We start from the raw sequence: 20,112 nt of genomic DNA on the forward strand, positions 1-20,112 counted from the left end.
GCAAAAGGAATGGTACCTCTGAGAATATCTTACTCGTTACTATTGAATTAGAATCTAGAGCAACAGGTTTCATTATGGTACTATGAGAAGATCTAAGCCCAGCTTTTAATAAAGCTCAAAAACCTAACAGCAGGGCCTACATAGGTATGAAGTCATTTAAATCATGAAAGATAAGTAATATACACTGAAAACATGAGAAGGGCATTAGAACAACAACCAATTAATAGTACAGTCCATAGACTTGAACGAATCCTTTTCTGGTCAACTTTGCAAAGTCTTTCAAACTTAAAACTAAAGAATCCTAAAATAAAATGTATATACTATCTCCTTTAAATACGACTTCTGGATTTGTAAGCATGTTAAAGAGGCATTCCAAGTAATTCTGTACCTATATAAAGATTTACCAAAAGTTTACTGATTTAATTCCCAATACTTTCCAAGCCTTTCACTAACACATGATTTTAGTCATCTAATCAAAATGAAGTCTAATCTGGAAATGTTAATGTTTCTGGAAATGAGTCTCTTAGTGATATTTTATCTTGGGAAATGAGAAGGTAAGATCAACACATTTAATGGATAACCAACAAAGACCTGCAGCATAGCACACAGAACTCTGCTCATTGTTATGTGGCAGCCTCGATGGGAGGGGAGTTGGAGGGAGAACGGATACATGTATGGCTGAATCTCTTCCCTGTTCACCTGAAACTTCACAACATTGTTAATTGGCTATACCCCAATACAAAATAAAAAGATGTTTTTTAAAAAAAGGTCAACACATTTATATAGCATGGAGATAAGTTTAATTACCACAGGTAACAATGACATTTTTAATAAAAGTTTAATTCTAGGTTTACATGGGTATATGATGAATAAGTTTTTAAAAATTCTAGGTCACTTAAGGGTATATGTGAATTTCTTAGAAGGTACCAAAATAATGTTTTCCATCACATCTCAAAATCCATAAAGCCTTTCAAGCGTGTAATGCCATTTAATCTACAACCCTCCTTCAGAGACCCCCTCTCTCTACATCCTATGTCTCCATTTATCCCAGAAAAACCCACCCCTTGTATAAGCTTAAATGATATATTTTTTTCACAGCAATGGCAGAATGGCACACAATTAGCATCCTTTTAGTCATGTCATTATTTCTAGCTCAGTGGCGTTTATTCAGATGAGCACAATTTGCAACCACTGAGCCCCGCTCTTCTGATGTTAACTGGCATCATTAAAACCCTCCTAGTGTCCAATTCATTTGATCTTTTAAAGAATACCCTAGGTTTGTGACTGAGAGCCGGAAACTCATGGCTGGATACCCTGAACAGCGTTCATGTTTGGTCACAGACTACTCACATCGGTTAATAATCCTCAGAGAGCAAATTCCACTTTAAGAGGGAAATCTTTTCATACAAAAAAATTTTAAATACAAAATAAAATGGAATTAAGCGGAAACGGAATTAAAATAATGAACAGCAGGGAGAAGGGGTTCCTAAATGTCATAACTTAGAAAGCTGAGGTTGTAAAATGTTCAGAGTGAAGTACCTAAAAGATCATGCCAAATCTAGGTACGGTAAAGGTCAGACAGAGGAGAGAGGATGGGCTCATAAGCACAAAATCAGGAAATAATAAAATGCCAAGACTTCAAATTTAAAATTTTCTCAAAGTTTGATTTAGTGTTTGACTTTGCATTATCTACAAATACTGTCTATAAAAAACTGAAAATGACCAATTAACTAATTATTGAAAGCTGAAGTCTTTTCTATTTAAACAGGAAACATCAGTATTTGAATTTTCCCACACATTTCACACATGTGTTCAATAGTATTCCATTTTACAACTTACTACAGTCAGTTAAAATTTTATTTTGAAAATGAAAAACCATATTTAAAAATATACTTACAGCGTGACAAAGTAAATGTTATAATATCCACGAATGTTTAAGAAAAGGCAAGTTCCTGCTGTCCCTTTATAGTTAAAAATAAGGCCAAACTACAACTTTCAACTGCAAAGAGTCATTGTGTAGTACATAAAAAGCTCAGCGTGGAAATAGACTCAACAAATGTACAAAAAGCGTTTTCATGCCCAGGAAGAACTGAAGGCATCAAAAAACATGCCCCAGCTACAAATAACATAGAGCTCGGTTCAAAAAGACAAGCAAATTCCTTGCCTAATGCATAGCAAATTAAACTTAATCAACTCCTCTGCAAGGTCGAGCTGGCAATCCACCTTTAAATGTCCCCACAAACAAAACATAAGAACAACAAAAGAAGTTCCAGAGAATAAGTAATAAATACTGAATCCACAGTAGGTGACAGAACCCTTACTGTACACAGCTGAGAAAAATCTGCCGTGGAACAATGTATCACATTTCCATATTAAATTATATTTACCACGCTGAAAAATGCTTAAACAAAATGCAGGATTTCTATTGGCCATTTTAATACCACACTGACTCCCTAAACCTTCCAAACCCAATCCCGTTGAAAACCTGAGTCCCATTGAAAATCGTTCCCACCCCATGGAGCCCTGAAGGAGCAGCTAGACAAAGAGTTGGGATGATGGGAGAGGGCAGGGAGAACTACCTTACCCCATGATTTCAGAAATAAATCAATAAAAGAGGGTAGAATAGCCAAAACATAACCCTGGCATAGGGAATTTCCGGGAAAATCACTTCAGTGACAAATGGCCTGGAGTGAACTCTTCCAGCGGTCAAGAATCCCCAGGAAAGGGCCCTCCCCTCCTTATCTATTGCTCAATTGTACAATACTCTGCTTTGAAAATATAACACCCTCTTGGAGCTAGGCAGGATGAAAGAGCTTTTCTTCATGATCCTGCAACGCCTATTAATTTTTGCTACAAGAGACTCACAGCTGATTAAGAAACCAGAGGGTTAGCACTGCCTCACATTCCCTTCTCAAGGACTTAAGAGAGAAAAATCTTAAAAGTGAATGAGCCCTCTTTTTCAGTACAATGTACTGATTTTCATTTATGCACACACCAAAAGCTGTTTCTCTTCCAACTGTGGGCAATTTGTTTAGACTGAAAGTCATTTTCCTCCTTGAAGCATCAGAAGCAATGTTACTAGATTCCTATGTGGTTAAAGAATTAAATTTCAGAAAAACTATGACTCATTCACCACCACCCAGAGCACAGATTTAGAAATCAATGGCTGAAGAAGCAAAACTTGTACTGTCCCCAAAGTACATTCACACTTTTATCACAAGCGGAAAAGCAACATGATACAGTGGAAAAGCACAAGAAGTATAAAGAGTATGTGAATGTCTACCTTATCATGTCAATTTGGATGTTATTTGACTTGCCAGGCTCATGAGCAAATAGCACCTACATTACAAGATTACTATGAAGTGTAATACAGGCTATAATGGACACCAAATGCCAAACATATTCACTAGCATGAAAATATGCAGCTTTAATAGCTTTGTAGTATTAAAGTATAACAACACACTGCAAAAAGTACAGATCTTAATTGTATATTTCAATGAATCCTGACAAATGTACACACTATTGTAACCACCACCTCCATCATGATAGAGACTATGGAAATATGTGAGCCACATATGCAATTTAAAATTTTCTAGCAACCACATTTTTAAAAAGTAAAAGGAGACAGATTAAATTAATTTGAATTACTGTCATTTTACTTAACCCAATCTATCCAAAACATCATTTTAACATGTAAAATAACCTAAAAATATTATGAGATATTTTATACAATTTTTCATACTAAGACATCAATCTGCTGTACATTTTACACTTAGAGCACAACACAATTTGAATTAGCCATAGTTCAAGTATCTAACAGCTCTTAGATACAGACCACAGTCCAGAAAATTGTCTCTTGCCCCTTTCTAGTCTACCCTTCTCCCCACCCCAAGTCAATTACCATGCTGATTTCTGTCCTCATAGATGAATTTTGCCTATTCATGAATTTCATAAAAATGAGATGTATGGACTTTTTGTGACTGGCTCCTTTCACTGAGCATGCTTCAGAGATTCACCCATACTGTTGCAGTGGTCCTTTCCTTTTTATTGGTGAATAGCATTCCAATGTATAAATACAATACCCATTTGAGTTGTTTCCAAATATGCTATAATATTAAGCTGAAATGAACACTCATATACAAGTCTTTTTGTGGATATGTTTTCATTGACTTAGATAAATATCTAGAAGTAAAACGGTGGATCATAAGTATACATTCAAGGCAAGAAACTGCCAAATATTTTTCAACAGTGACTGTATCATTTTATAGTTCTGCCAATAGTGTAAGAGATATCAAGTTACTTTACACCTTCTCCAATGTTTGATATCATCAGTTTTCTTTTTTTTAATTACTGATTTCAGTGCTGTGTATGTTTCCCATTGACTAACAGTGTTGACATTTTTCCATATTTATTAGCCAATCATATGATATCTTTTTTAAAGAGTGGTTTGGAAAAATGAAGGGAGAGTTGTTACATGGGCAAACTGAGATTATTTATATGAAATTATTTCAATGATTAAAATAAAGGACATAATTCTAAGGACTACCTGAGTCAAGCAGAAAATGCCTATTTAATTCCAACCTTTGTGACCCTATGGACTGTAGCCCACCAGCCTCTTCCTTCCACGGGATTTTTCAGTCAAGAATACTGGAATGGGTTGCTATGGGGAGATCTTCCTGATCCAGGGATTGACCCTGCATCTCCTTCCTGGGCAGGCAGATTCTTTACCACTGAGCTACCTGGAAACAAATCAAATGTCCATTAACTGATAAATGGATGAATAAAATGTAGATGAATGGATAAATAAAATTTCGTATAGCCATACAGTGAAATATTACATAACTATAAAAAGGAATGAAGTATTGATACATGCTACAACATGGATGAAATCTTGAAAACATAATGCTAACTAAAAAGCCAGTAACAGAAGGCCACATATTGTTTGACTTCATTTACATGAAATGTCCAGAATAGGCTAATCTATAAAGACAGAAATTAAATTAGTGGTTCCCTATGGTGGGGGCGAGGTGTGGGGCATAAGGGTGGTATGGAAGGTGTGCAACTTCTTTTTGGGGTGATGAAAATGTTCTAAAATTGATTGTGATGGTGGATGCACAAACAATATTGAAAAAGTGACTAAATTTCACACTATCAATAGATGAGCTGGATAGTATGTGAATTATACCTTGATACAATGCAGTATTTGGATGCAATCTCAAAAACGACAGAATGATCTCTATTCGTTTCCAAGTCAAACCATTCAATATCACGGTAATCTAAGTCTATGCTCCAACCAGTAATGCTGAAGAAGCTAAAGTTGAATGGTTCTATGAAGACCTACAAGACCTTTTAGAACTAACAACCAAAAAAGATGTCCTTTTGATTACAGTGGACTGGAATACAAAAGTAGGAAGTCAAGAAACACCTGGAGTGAGTGAAGTGAGTGAAGTCGCTCAGTCGTGTCCGACTCTTTGTGACCCCATGAACTGTAGCACACCAGGCTCCTTCATCATGGGATTTTCCAGGCAAGAATACTGGAGTGGGTTGCCATTTCCTAAACACCTGGAGTAACAGGCAAATTTGGCCTTGGAATGCGGAATGAAGCAGGGCAAAAACTAATAGAGTTTTGCCAAGAAAATGCACTGGTCATAGCAAACACCCTCTTCCAACAACACAAGTCAAGACTCTACACACGGACATCACCAGATGGTCAACAATGAAATCAGACTGATTATATTCTTTGCAGCCAAAGATGGAGAAGCTCTATACAGTCAACAAAAACAAGACCAGGAGCTGACTGTGACTGAGATCATGAACTCCTTATTACTAAATTCAGACTTAAATTGAAGAAAGTAGGGAAAACTGCTAGACCATTCAGGTATGACCTCAATCAAATCCCTTATGATTATACAGTGGAAGTGAGAAATAGATTTAAGGGCCTAGATCTGATAGATAGAGTGCCTGATGAACTACGGAATGAGGTTCCTGACATTGTACAGGAGACAGGGATCAAGACCATCCTCATGGAAAAGAAATGCAAAAAAACAAAATGGCTGTCTGGGGAGGCCTTACAAATAGCTGTGAAAAGAAGAGAGGCGAAAAGCAAAGGAGAAAAGGAAAGATATAGGCATCTAAATGCAGAGTTCCAAAGAATAGCAAGAAGAGATAAGAAAGCCTTCTTCAGTGATCAATGCAAAGAAATAGAGGAAAACAACAGAATGGGAAAGGCTAGAGATCTCTTCAGGAAAATCAGAGATACCAAGGGAACATTTCATGCAAAGATGGGCTCAATAAAGGATAGAAATGGTCTGGACCTAGCAGAAGCAGAAGATATTAAGAAGAGGTGGCAAGAATACACAGAAGAACTGTACAAAAAAGATCTTCACGACCCAGATAATCACGATGGTGTGATCACTCATCTAGAGCCAGACATCGTGGAATGTGAAGTCAAGAGGGCCTTAGAAAGCATCACTACGAACAAAGCTAGTGGAGGTGATGGAATTCCAGTTGACCTGTTTCAAATCCTGAAAGATGATGCTGTGAAAATGCTGCTCTCAATATGCCAGCACATTTGGAAAACTCAGCAGTGGCCACAGGACTGGAAAAGGTCAGTTTTCATTCCAATCCCTAAGAAAGGCAATGCCAAAGAATGCTCAAACTACCACACAATTGCACTCATCTCACACACTAGTAAAGTAATGCTCAAAATTCTCCAAGTCAGGCTTCAGCAATACGTGAACAGTGAACTTCCTGATGTTCAAGCTTAGAAAAGGCAGGTTTTAGAAAAGGCAGAGGATCCAGAGATCAAATTGCCAACATCCACTGGATCATGGAAAAAAGCAAAAGAGTTCCAGAAAAAGATCTATTTCTGCTTTATTGACTATGCCAAAGCCTTTGACTGTGTGCACCACAATAAACTGTGGAAAATTCTGAAAGAGATGGGAATACCAGACCACCTAACCTGCCTCTTGAGAAATCTGTATGCAAGTCAGGAAGCAACAGTTCGAACTGGACATGGAACAACAGACTGGTTCCAAATAGGAAAAGGAGTGCGTCAAGGCTGTATATTGTCACCCTGCTTATTTAACTTCTATGCAGAGTACATCATGAGAAACGCTGGACTGGAAGAAACACAAGCTGGAATCAAGATTGCCAGGAGAAATATCAATAACCTCAGATATGCAGATAACACCACCCTTATGGAAGAAAGTGAAGAGGAACCAGAAAGCCTCTTGAGGAAAGTGAAAGAGGAGAGTGAAAAAGTTGGCTTAAAGCTCAACATTCAGAAAACAAAGATCATGGCATCCAGTCCCATCACTTCATGGGAAATAGATGGGGAAACAGTGGAAACAGTGTCAGGCTTTATTTTGGGGGGCTCCAAAATCACTGCAGATGGTGACTGCAGCCATGAAATTAAAAGACACTTACTCCTTGGAAGAAAAGTTATGACCAACCTAGATAGCATATTCAAAGGCAGAGACATTACTTTGCCGACTAAGGTCCGTCTAGTCAAGCCTATGGTTTTTCCTGTAGATGCGAGAGTTGGACTGTGAAGAAGGCTGGAGAGCGCTGTAGAATTGATGCTTTTGAACTGTGGTGTTGGAGAAGACTCTTGAGAGTCCCTTGGACTGCAAGGAGATCCAACCAGTCCATTCTGAAGGAGATCAGCCCTGGGATTTCTTTGGAAGGAATGATGCTAAAGCTGAAACTCCAGTACTTTGGCCACCTCATGCGAAGAGTTGACTCATTGGAAAAGACTCTGATGCTGGGAGGGATTGGGGGCAGGAGGAGAAGTGGACGACAGAGGATGAGATGGCTGGATGGCATCACTGACTCGATGGACGTTAGTCTGAGTGAACTCCGGGAGTTGGTGATGGACAGGGAGGCCTGGCGTTCTGCGATTCATGGGGTCGCAAAGAGTTGGACATGACTGAGCGACTGAACTGAACTGAACAACTGTTTACATAAAAAGTCAGAAAAACTAAAGGTACTAGTGATTCACAGAGTCTCTTTCTTCTAGTCCTAAATATTCTTTTCCTCTGCCACCTGATGTTGCTGCTGAGATTTTAAAGAGTATTCCTTTGATGTTGTATCTTTCCTCTGCACTATTTCTGAATTTCAAATACATTTGGTGTACTTAACACGATGCTTTCCCCTACTAGGCTGTGCGCCCCTAGACGGCTGAACATGCTCATAAATCTTTATATCCAGAGAACCTTGCACAGCCTGGATTCAGTTTTCAATATTTTTATTTTAAAATTGATGTTTTTGGTGTCATGCCTAGGAAATTTTTGCCCAGCGTGTATACTGCAGTGGACATAGGACAGAGGAAAGCTGTGCCATTTCTTTTTCCCTTGGTCTTCTCACTACTTCTACTCATCAGAGAATAAATGAAAAACTTGGCAGAACACTGTTGAAAGGCTGCCAACCCTTCTATTTGAACATCTTTTCCAACATGCAACAAACTTTATGAAATTATGAGATAAACAGGATCCCTTTTACACTTACAGCCCATAAACCCAAAAGGCAAAACAATGACAGCACTTTTTAAGTGTAAAATAAAAAGTATGGATTTAAATATGATCTTTAGTCAACAAGATGAATTTCTAAAACATCTTTTAAAAGTATTCATAACAATACATCAATGATTTTAAAATAAATATTTTAAATCACTTCCACTCCTCTTAAATATTCTCCAAAGCTCCAAAGCTAAGCCTACATAGGGCAAATCCACTGTGAGGAAAAAATACTCATTTTAGACCTTCCTTTTGCATATGGGCCCCTCAGGGGTAACAAGCAGAATTGTCATGTAACAAGAAGAAATGCTGCCCTCAATGAAGTGATGATATAATTGAACTGTTCTCTGTACTAACAAATAATACTGCCAGAAACTTAGGAACAAATTGCTACATTACAACTTTCTATTTCATGCTCAATAAACGTGGAAAATTACTTAAAAAATAAGCTAACAGTAAAGAATCCCTCTTCAGTGTGGGAGACCTGGGTTTGTGCCTTGGGTTGGGAAGATCCCCTGGAGAAGGGAATGACTATCCATTCTTATTTTTTAAGTAGCTTTCCATGTTTATTGAGATAGCCAATGGGAATTTGCTGTATGACTCAGGGAACTCAAACAGGGGCTCTGTAATAACCTAGAGGGGTGGGAATGGTCAGGAGCCAGGAGGGAGAGTCAAGAGGTAGGGGACATGTCTACACCTATGGCTAATTCACACTGACATATGACAGAAATCAAACCAATATTGTAAACCAATCAACAATAAAAAATTAATTAACATTAAAAAAGTAAACTAACCATAAGATCATAAAATATCCATAAAACTCTAAAATATTTAGTTCAAGAAAACAATTCAAAAGAGAGGAAAAACTTTACATATGTAATTACTTCTTAGACTAATTATAAAACTTTAGAATCCAATTGAAAATGAACTATTTGATTACATATGATACTTTCACTCAATGGAAAATAATTAAGCCATGAAAACCTGTAGCTACATCAAAAATCATTCTAGTAAAATGTAAATTGAGAAGAGGGAAAGTATAAAATATATGTGCAAAAAAAATACAATGGGAAAAATGGAAAAATCAAAATGGTTTTGTGAAATGTGGATGAAGGATGCTTTCATTATCCAAAATAAATGTGATATTATTAATATAAAAATCTAAAGTAGGATAAAAACACTTCAAAGAGTCAGATGTGGCATATATAAAGAAACATGTCAATACATCTTTAAAATATAAAATTCAATAAATAACCCATAAAGCACCAAAAGTCAATCTATTTTGGCTCAAATGTCTTTTTCATTAGGATCTCTATGCAAAGCCTAAATAATTTGAAATCTTATGCATTAATGTATCATAAAGGAAATAGAGAAGTACGAGGGAAAGAGTTCAAACTTAATGCTCACAAAAAGACTTATCCATTTAATATCAGAACAGGACAAGGGCAATGAACAAAAACATGACCAGCAAAAACACAGAGTGACAGGATATGAATTGTATCTCAATAAAGCTGTGGGTTTTTTAAGTGATTAACATATTGTCTCTGAAGTCAGGTAGACCTGGGTTTGAATCCTGGCTCTACAACATTTTAGCTGGATGACTCTGGGCAATTATTTAACCTCTGTCAGCCTCCCAGAAGAAAACAGTACTTTATCACATAAAGAGCTTTTTTCCATAAGATTAAATCATATAATAAATATAATGATTATAGTATACAGTGCTTAATACATAGAAAGCACTCAGACAGTCAATAGGTGCTTACTATTATTATTATTAAAATATCTCTAATAGTTTTCCATCTGAAAGCACTCTGCTAATTTCATATAAAAATAAAGGAAATGTCATCTGTGGACAAAATAGCTAAGTGGAACATATGTGTCTTTACTTGATATTTCACATGGCTTCATAAAAAGCTCTCTTTATAGTAAAAGGCCTAGAAAAGAGTTCATGATTTCCCAGTATCCTTTATTTATAAGGATACTTATCCAATATCCAGTATCCTTTGCTTCTTAGAAGCAAGAAGACAAAATTGTTTTACCAATCATTCCTATAGGAATGAAACATAACACAGCTGACCAGGGCTGTGTTAAAAGCAGGGAAGTTAAAAGCAACAGAGAAGAAAATATGCAAAGGACCTGAATGTTGCTGCTGCTGCTAAGTCACTTCAGTCATGTCCGACTCTGTGTGACCCCAGAGACGGCAGCCCACCAGGCTCCCCCGTTCCTGGGATTCTCCAGGCAAGAACACTGGAGTGGGTTGCCATTTCCTTCTCCAATGCATGAAAGGGAAAAGTGAAAGTGAAGTCGCTCAGTCGTGTCTGACCCTCAGCAACCCCATGGACTGTACCTTTCCAGGCTCCTCCGTCCATGGGATTTTCCAAGCAAGAGTACTGGAGTGGGGTGAAGGACCTGAATAGAGTACTCCAAAAAGATACACAAGTGGCCAACACACATGTGAAAATATGCTCAATATTACTAGTCATCAGGGAAATGCAAATCAAAGCCACACGTGATAATACTTTGTACTCACTAGGAAGTGAAGTGAAGAAGTGAAGTGAAGTCGCTCAGTTGTGTCTGACTCTTTGCGACCCCATGGACTGTAGCCTACCAGGCTTCTCCAGCCATGGGATTTTCCAGGCAAGAGTGCTGGAGTGGACTGCCATTTCCTTCTCCAGGGGATCTTCCTGACCCAGGAATCGAACTGGGGTCTCCTGCATTGCAGGCAGACACTTTACCCTCTGAGCCAGCAGGGAAGCCCCCACTCACTAGGAAGGCTACAGTTAAAACAAAAAAGCAGATAAGCATTGCTGAAATGGGGAGAAATTAGAACATCCACACTCTGCTGGTGTGAACATAAAACAGCACAGCCACTTTGGAACACAGTTCTGGAAGCTCCTTAAATAGTAAACACAGAGTAACCATATAATCCAGCAATTTTATTCCTAGGTACATATCCCTCAAAAATGAAAACATATGTCCATGCAATAACATGTTCACAATATTCACAGTAGCAATATTCATAATAATCAGCAAAAATCCAAATGCTCATCAAATGATGAATGGATGAATAAAACATAAGATAGTTGCATCAAATATTATTTGATCATAAAAAGAAGTGGAGTATTGGTACATACTTTAAAGGTGATGAACCTTATAAATATGTTAAGTGAAAGAAGCCAGTTACAAAAGACAATATGTTGTCTTTATTCAGATGGAATCCATCCTTTCAATCTCTCACTGGAGACCATGATAAATGATTAAGCAGCAATAATTACAGGTTAAATCTGACCCTATTAAAGACAAATGAGTCTCATAAAGACTTTCAAAATTGAAGAGTCCATTGTCAACCTTCGGAAAAAGAGTTAACTCATAATACAAAGGCAAAGATGAGAAAGCCTGTGTGCTTACTTGCTCAGTGGTGTCCGACTCTTTGCGACCTCGTGGACTGTAGCTCTCCAGGCTCCTCTGACTATGGATATTCTCCAGGCCAGAACACTAGAGAGGGTAACCTTTCCCTTCTCCAGGGGATATTCCCAACCCAGGGATCAAACCCAGGTCTCCTGCATTGCAGGTGGATTCTTTACCAGCTGAGCCACAAGGGAAGCCCAGGAATACTGGAGTGGGGAGCCTATCCCTTCTCCAGCAGATCTTCCCAATCCAAGAATTGAACTGGGGTCTCCAGCATTGCAGGCAGATTATTTACCAACTGAGCTATCAGGGAAGCCCTCTTTAAATATAGGGTTATCCAATTTATTTTCTTCAAATTGTTTTTAAAAATTTCACAGTTTTAGGTTGTCTTTTCATATTCTTAATTATATTTGATAGCAAAAGATCCACAGAGAAATAGAGAAATCACTACCAAATGTTTCTGGGAAGAAGATCCATAACCATGCTGAATATTTTCATTCTTGAAACTCTTGGCAGCCATCAATGCTTCACACATGGTATCAATTAAAAGACAGAATAAATAGCTTCATAGAATTCATGTTGGCTTCTGTGGATAGCATGCTGGCAAAACACCAAAAGATTAGCCCAAAATTACTAAATGTGGCCTGGCAAGGGCCACCAAGTTGAGTATATTTTACAACTTTAACACACGTCACAGAACATAACAGCAGCAGCTCCACAAATAATGAACACACACATACATACACACAGCTTGGAAAGATTAAGCAAAAGAGAAAGATATATTATTACTATAAGGCCCCCCACAGGGGAATAGATTATTTCTATTTATTTAGATGAACATAAAGTTATTCATTACCAAACATAAAAAAGAATATTCTACTACCAAAATTAACAGTGATGCAGTTTCAACAAATTTCACAACTGTAGATATTTGTAATATCTATAATGAAAATATGGTAAAATAACACTTATCCACAACTAGTAAGTGTCAATAAAATAGTGGGTTCTTCCCCCAGACAAGAAAGAGAGATGAAAATGAAGGGATAAAAAATAAGTATCAGTCATGTCTGACTCTTTGCAACCCCATGGACTCTCCAGTCCAGAATACTGGAATGGGTAGCTGTTCCCTTCTCCAGAGGATCTTCCCAACCCAGGGATCAAACCCAGGTCTTCCCCATTGCAGGTAGATTCTTTACCAGCTGAGCTACCAGGAAAGCTCTATAACAAAATGAAGTTAACTGATTAATGGTATTGCTTTTTGACTTAGGAATGCCCATCTTATTATAAAAAGGACTTAAAGAGGTTAGTATATATTTGTTAGAAGGACAATATATTAAATTCTTATCTCATTTGTAACATCTCAGTTGAAATTTTTTGGGGATTTGGATTTTACAGCATTAAAAAAAAAAGAGGCGTGTGGAGAAAGACAAACACAGTAAGAGACAGGTCTTTAACCAAGCCAAGGAAAGAAGTATTGAAGTACCAAATTAGACACAGGCTTTATTTATTAAATAAAATACTTAGGACATGATGCCTCAATTCTATATTTAAAATGGATGACCAATAAGGACCTGCTGTAGAGCACATGGAACTCTGCTCGATGTGATGTGGCAGCCTGGATGGAAGGAGAGTTTGGAGGAGAATGGATACATGTATGGGCTTCCCAGTGGCGGAGTGGTAAAGAATCTGGCTGTCAATGCAGCAGACATAAGAAATGCAGGTTCAATTCCTGGGTCAGGAAGGTCCCCTGGAATAGGAAATGGCAACCCACTCCAGTATTCTTGCCTGGAAAATTACGGACAGAGGAGTCTGGTGGAGTACACAGTTCATGGGGTCAAAAGAGTCAGACATGCCTAAGCACACATACACACATACATGTACATGGATACATGTACATTTATGGCTGAATCCCTTCACTGTTCACCTGAAACTTTCTCAACATTGTTTGTTAATTGGCTATACCCCAATACAAAATAAAAAGTTACAAAAATTAAACATGTTCTTTCCATTAAAAAGATGTTATTTGCTATATTATGAATGCTTGTACCTACCCCCCTAAATTCAGATGTTGACATCCTGATCCTCAAGGTGGTGGTATTAGGAAATGAGATCTTTGGAAGGAGATTAGGTCTTGATGGTAAAGCCTTCATGCCAGGGATTAGTGCGCCTATAAGGAGATTACAGAGAGCTACCTTGCCCCTCTGGCTATGTGAAATTACAGTGAGAAGACAGCTATGAATCAGGAAGTAGGCCCTCAGCAGACAGTAAAAGTGCCAGCACCTTGATCATGGACTTTTTAGCCTCTAGAACTGTGAGAAATAACTGATGTTAATAAGCCATTCATTATGTTATTATTATAGCAACCTGAATGGATTCAGATTGCCAAGAGTGTCTGATAGTGGGCTCAGAACTGTCTTTATGAGTAGTGGTTTGGAATGGAGAAACAGATTTAGGGCTACAATGTAACAATCTCAAGAGGTATCCTTTCAATACACACAAAAGTACTAAAAGCTTTGGCAGGGAACTGTTAGGATAACATTTGTGAGAAGAAACTAAGTTACTATCATATTTTATATGAGTTTTAGGGGAAAGATGATAAAACTACTTAGACTCTCCTTGAAGGCATGGACTATAAGCAATGTTTTAGGGACAAGTTTGACATTTAAAGAGCACCTATGTGGGCAGATAGGACCCACATTACTAAATCTATTTTTGGTGTAACGCCATTTCACCCTCATTTGAGGAAACAAGGGTCAAAGGGGTTAAGTGAATCAAAGGACACTCAGCTAATGACATATATACTAGGTAGACAAGATGTCCGTCTAAAAACAAAGATGCTTTCTACTACTTCAGGCAACATTTTTTATACCCTCAGTACTAACTACAGTTAACAATGATATCTTTATAGACAACAGAGCCTTATAGAAAGGAAAGGATGGGTGGAGAGCACAATGGAATGACCGAAAAAATTATTTCCTATATTTAGTTTCAGAAACAAGGTGATTTCTGTTTGGAAAAAATAATGACAAGGAAATACTCCCAAATAATAGAATTATTTATTGTGAAACCAATACAATTATTAAAGTGGTACTTTCCAATTCCAGATGACTGACTGAAGCAGTGAAAAACAAATTGTACCAGTTAAAAACAAGTAGACATGGTTACAGGTCAACATACATGAACCACAAATCAAAAACCTATAATAGATACCAAAAAAAACTAGAAAGAAACACAAGAAAATCAAACCATAAGGGAAGAAACAAACAGAAGAAAGGAGCAGAGAGCTACAAAACCAACGGGAAAACAAGTAATAAAATGGCAATAAGTATATGCCTATCAGTAATCATTTTAAATGTCAACAGACTAAACGTCCCGACCAAAAGACATCAGGTGGCTGACTGACTAAAGATAGCGATCTGTCTACATGCTGCTCACAAGAGATTCACTTCAGAGGGACACACACAGAGTAACAGCAAAGGGAAGGAACAAGATATTTCATACAACCAGAAATGACAAGACAGTGGGTGTAGCAGTACTCATTTCAGACAAAATAGAATTTTAAAACAAAGCTTTTAACAAAAGACAAGGAAGGGCTGTATATAATGATAAAGGCATAAGTACAAGAAGAAGATATTATACTCCTTAATATATATGTATACAATACAATACATAAGGGGCTTCCCTACTGGCTCAGATGGTAAAGGGTCTGCCTGCAATGTGGGAAACCCAGGTTTGATCCCTGGCTTGTGAATACTCCCTGGAGAAGGAAATGCTAACTCACTCAAGTATTCTTGCCTAGAAAATCCCATGGATGGGGGAGCCTGGCAGGCAACAATTCATGGGGTCGCAAAGAATGGACATGACTGAGTGACTAGTGCTAAATATATAAAGCAAATACTAACAGACATGTGGCGGAAATCAACAATAAAATGATAATAATAGGAAACGTTCACACTTCATACACATCAATGGATGTATATACACATCTTCTAGACAAGAAAATCAATAAAGCAACCATAGTTTTAAATGACACAATAAACCAGGTGGCCTTAAATAGATAACTCCAAGATGTTCCATCCCAGAGCAGAAAAATACACATCCTTTTCAAATGCACATGGAATGTTTTCCAGAAGAGAGCAAATTCTAGGCCACAAATCACAAGTTTAAGAGGATATAAATTACGTCAAAACGCTTTTTCTGATCACAATAGTATGAAACTTGAAATCAATTACAGAAAGAAAACTGAGAAAATAACAAATACCTGGAGACTAAACAATATGCTACCAAAAAACAAAGGGTCAATGAACAAATCAAACAGGAAATCTGAAAATACCCTGGGGTAGCTGAAAATGGAAATACAATTTCCCCAAATCTGTGAGATGCAGCAAAAGTAGTTCCAAGATGGAAGTTTACAGCGACACAGCCCTTCCTCAGAAAATAAGAAAAATCTCAAATAACCAACCCAACCTACCATCTAAATGAATTAGAAAAAGAAGGACAAACAAAGCCCAAAGTCACCAGGAGGAAGGTAAGAATAAAGAACAGAGAGGAAATAAATAAATTAGCGGCATAAAAACAAAAACAAAAAGATCAATGAAACCAAGAGCTGATTTTTTTAAAAGATAAGCAAAACTCATAAACTATAGCCAGGTTCATCAAAAGGAAACGAGAGAGGACCAAAAAAAAAAAAAAAAAGAATTGAAGAAGAGAAATAACAATTGATACCACAGAGTTACAAAAAATCATAAGACAATACTCCAAATAGTTATATGTCAACAAATCGAACAATCTAGAAGAAATGAACAAATATCTAGAAACATGCAAACTGTTAAGACTGAATCAGGAAGAAGCAGACAATCTGAACAAATTAATCACTACAAGTGAAAATGAATTTCTAATAAAAAAAAAAATTCCCAGCAAAGAAAGTCCAGCATCAGAGGGCTTCAGAGGAGAATATTACCCAAAACATAAAGAAGCGCTAATACCTATCCTGCTCAAACTAGTCAAAAGAACTGAAGAGAATGAACACTCACAAATTTACTCTACGAGACTAACCCTATCCTTATACCAAAGCCAGACAGACACTACAAAAAAGAAGTTTCAGGCCAATAACTTTGATGAATATAGATACAAAAATCCTTAAAAAATTATTAGCAACTTCATCCAATGATATACAAAAATAATCACACACCATGATCAAGTAGGATTAATTCTAGGAATGTGAGGATAATTTAACATTGGCAAATCAATGTGGAACACCACACTAAGAAAAAAATAAAAACCACATGATCATCTCTATGAGTGATAGTCGCTTAGTCATGTCCAACTCTTTGTGACCCCATGGACTGGAGCCCACCAGGCTCCTCTATCTATGGAATTCTCCAGGCAAGAAGACTGGAGTGGGTTGCCATTTCCTTCTCCAATCATCTCTATCATGCATAAAAAGTATTTCACAAAATTCAATATCCATTCTTGATAGAAAAATCTCAAAGTTAGTGTAAAAGAAATATATCATAACATAGTAAAGGTCAGGTATTACAAACCTATATCACACTCATTTGTAAAATGGTGAAAAACTAAAAGACTTTGCTCTAAATTAACAGATAAATATAAAAAATGTGGTGTGTGTGTGTCTATGTGTGTGTGTGTGTCTATGTGTGTGTGTATGTGTATTCCAAATATACATAATGGAATATTCAGTTCAGTTCAGTCTCTCAGTTGTGTCTGACTTTTTGCAACTGCATGGACTGCAGCACGCCAGGCCTCCCTGTCTATCACCAACTCCCGGAGTTTACTCAAACTCATGTCCATTGAGTCAGTGATGCCATCCAGCCATCTCATCCTCTGTCGTCCCCTTCTCCTGCCCTCAATCTTTCCCAGCATCAGAGTTTTTTCAAATGAGTCAACTACTCACATCAGGTGGCCAAAGCATTGGAGTTTCAGCTTCAACATTAGTCCTTCCAATGAACACTCAGGACTGGTCTCCTTTAGGATGGACTGGTTGGATCTCCTCGCAGTCCAAGGGACTCTCAAGAGTATTCTTCAATACCATAGCTCAAAAGCATCAATTCTTCTGCACTCAGTTTTCATTATAGTCCAACTCTCACATCCATACATGACAACTGGAAAAACCATCGCCTTGACTAGACAGATCTTTGTTGGTAAAGTAACCTCTCTGCTTTTTAATATGCTGTCTAGGTTGGTCATAACTTGTCTCCCAAGGAGTAAGCGTCTTTTAATTTCATGGCTGCAGTCACCATCTGCAGTGATTTTGGAGCCCATAAAACAAAGTCTGCCACTGTTTCCACTGTTTCGCCATCTATTTCCCATGAAGTGATGGGACCGGATGCCATGATCTTCGTTTTCAGAATGCTGAATTTTAAGCCAACATTTTCACTCTCCTCTTTCACTTTCATCAAGAGGCTCTTTAGTTCTTCTTTACTTTATGCCATAAGGCTGGTGTCATCTGCATATCTGAGGTTATTGATATTTCTCCCGGCAATCTTGATTCCAGCTTGTGCTTCCTCCAGCCTAGCGTTTCTCATGATGTTCTCTGCATAGAAGTTAAATAAGCAGGGTGACAATATACAGCCTTGACATATTCCTTTTCCTATTTGGAACCAGTCTGTTGTTCCATGTCCAGTTCGAACTGTTGCTTCCTAACCTGCATATAGGTTTCTCAAGAGGCAGGTTAGGTGGTCTGGTATTCCCATCTCTTTCAGAATTTTCCACAGTTTGTTGTGATCCACATAGTCAAAGGCTTTGGCATAGTCAATAAAGCAGAAATAGATGTTTTTCTGGAACTCCCTTGCTTTTTCAATGATCCAACAGATGTTGGCAATTTGATCTCTGGATCCTCTGCCTTTCCTAAAACCAGCTTGAACATCAGGGAGTTCACGGTTCACGTATTGCTGAAGCCTGGCTTGGAGAGTTTTGAGCATTACTTTACCAGCGTGTGAGATGAGTGCAATTGTGTGGTAGTTTGAGCATTCTTTGGGCACTGTCTTTCTTAGGGATTGGAATGAAAACAAACCTCTTCCAGTCCTGTGGCCACTGCTGAGTTTTCCCAATTTGCTGGCATATTGAGTGCAGCCCTTTTATAGCATCATCTTTTAGGATTTGAAATAGGTCAACAGGATTTCCATCACCTCCACTAGCTTTGTTCCTAGTGATGCTTCCTAAGGCCCACTTGACTTCATATTCCAGGATGACTGGCTCCAGGTGAGTGATCACACCATCATAATTATCTGGGTCGTGAAGATCTTTTTTATACAGTTCTTCTGTGTATTCTTGCTACCTCTTCTTAATATCTTCTGTTAGGTCCTTACCATTTCTGCCCTTTAATGAGCCCATCTGTGCATTAAATATTCCCGTGTTATCACTAATTTTCTTGATGAGATCTCTAGTCTTTCCCATTCTATTGTTTTCCTCTATTTCTTTGCACTGATTGCTGAGGAAGGCTTTCTTATCTCTCCTTGCTATTCTTTGGAATGGCATTCAAATGGGTATATCTTTCCTTTTCTCCTTTGCTTTTGGCTTCTCATCTTTTCACAGCTATTTGTAAGGCCTCCTCAGACAGCCATTTTGCTTTTTTGCATTTCTTTTTCTTGGGGACGGTCTTGCTCCTTGTCTCCTATACAATGTCACAAACCTCCGTCCATAGTTCATCAGGCATTCTATCAGATCTAGTCCCTTAAATCTATTTCTCACTTCCACTGTATAATCGTTAGGGATTAGATTTAGGTCATACTTGAATGGCCACCTGATGCAAAGAGCTGACTCATTTGAAAAGGCCCGGACGCTGGGAAAGATTGAAGGCGGGAGGAGAACGGACGACAGAGGATGAGATGGTTGGATGGCATCACCGACTCAATGAACATGGGTTTGGGTGGGCTCCAGGAGTTGGTGATGGACAGGGAGGTCTGGTATGCTGGCAGTTCATGGGGTTGCAAAGAGTCAGACACGACTGAGCAAATGAACTGAACTAAATGGTCTAGTGGTTTTCCCTACTTTCTTCAATTTAAGTCTGAATTTGGCAATAAGGAGTTCATGATCTGAGCCACAGTCAGCTATTACTCAGCCATAGAAGAGAATGAAATTCTGTAATCTGAAACAATGTGTATGAATCTAAATTCATACATATTGTTGTATGAATACATTCTGTGTCTGACTTATCTAAATAAGTCAG

General features: G+C 37.9%; 1 protein-coding gene across 1 annotated transcript in view; it reads right to left on the minus strand.

Moving 5' to 3' along the window:
- The window catches only part of FOCAD (focadhesin), a 294,818-nt gene that overhangs the window by 132,610 nt on the left and 142,096 nt on the right, over window positions 1-20,112 (minus strand). The window lies entirely within an intron of this gene.

The sequence above is a fragment of the Oryx dammah genome, unplaced genomic scaffold (assembly GCF_014754425.2).
Source record: "Oryx dammah isolate SB20612 unplaced genomic scaffold, SCBI_Odam_1.1 HiC_scaffold_1, whole genome shotgun sequence".
NCBI classification, from domain to species: Eukaryota; Metazoa; Chordata; class Mammalia; order Artiodactyla; family Bovidae; genus Oryx; species Oryx dammah.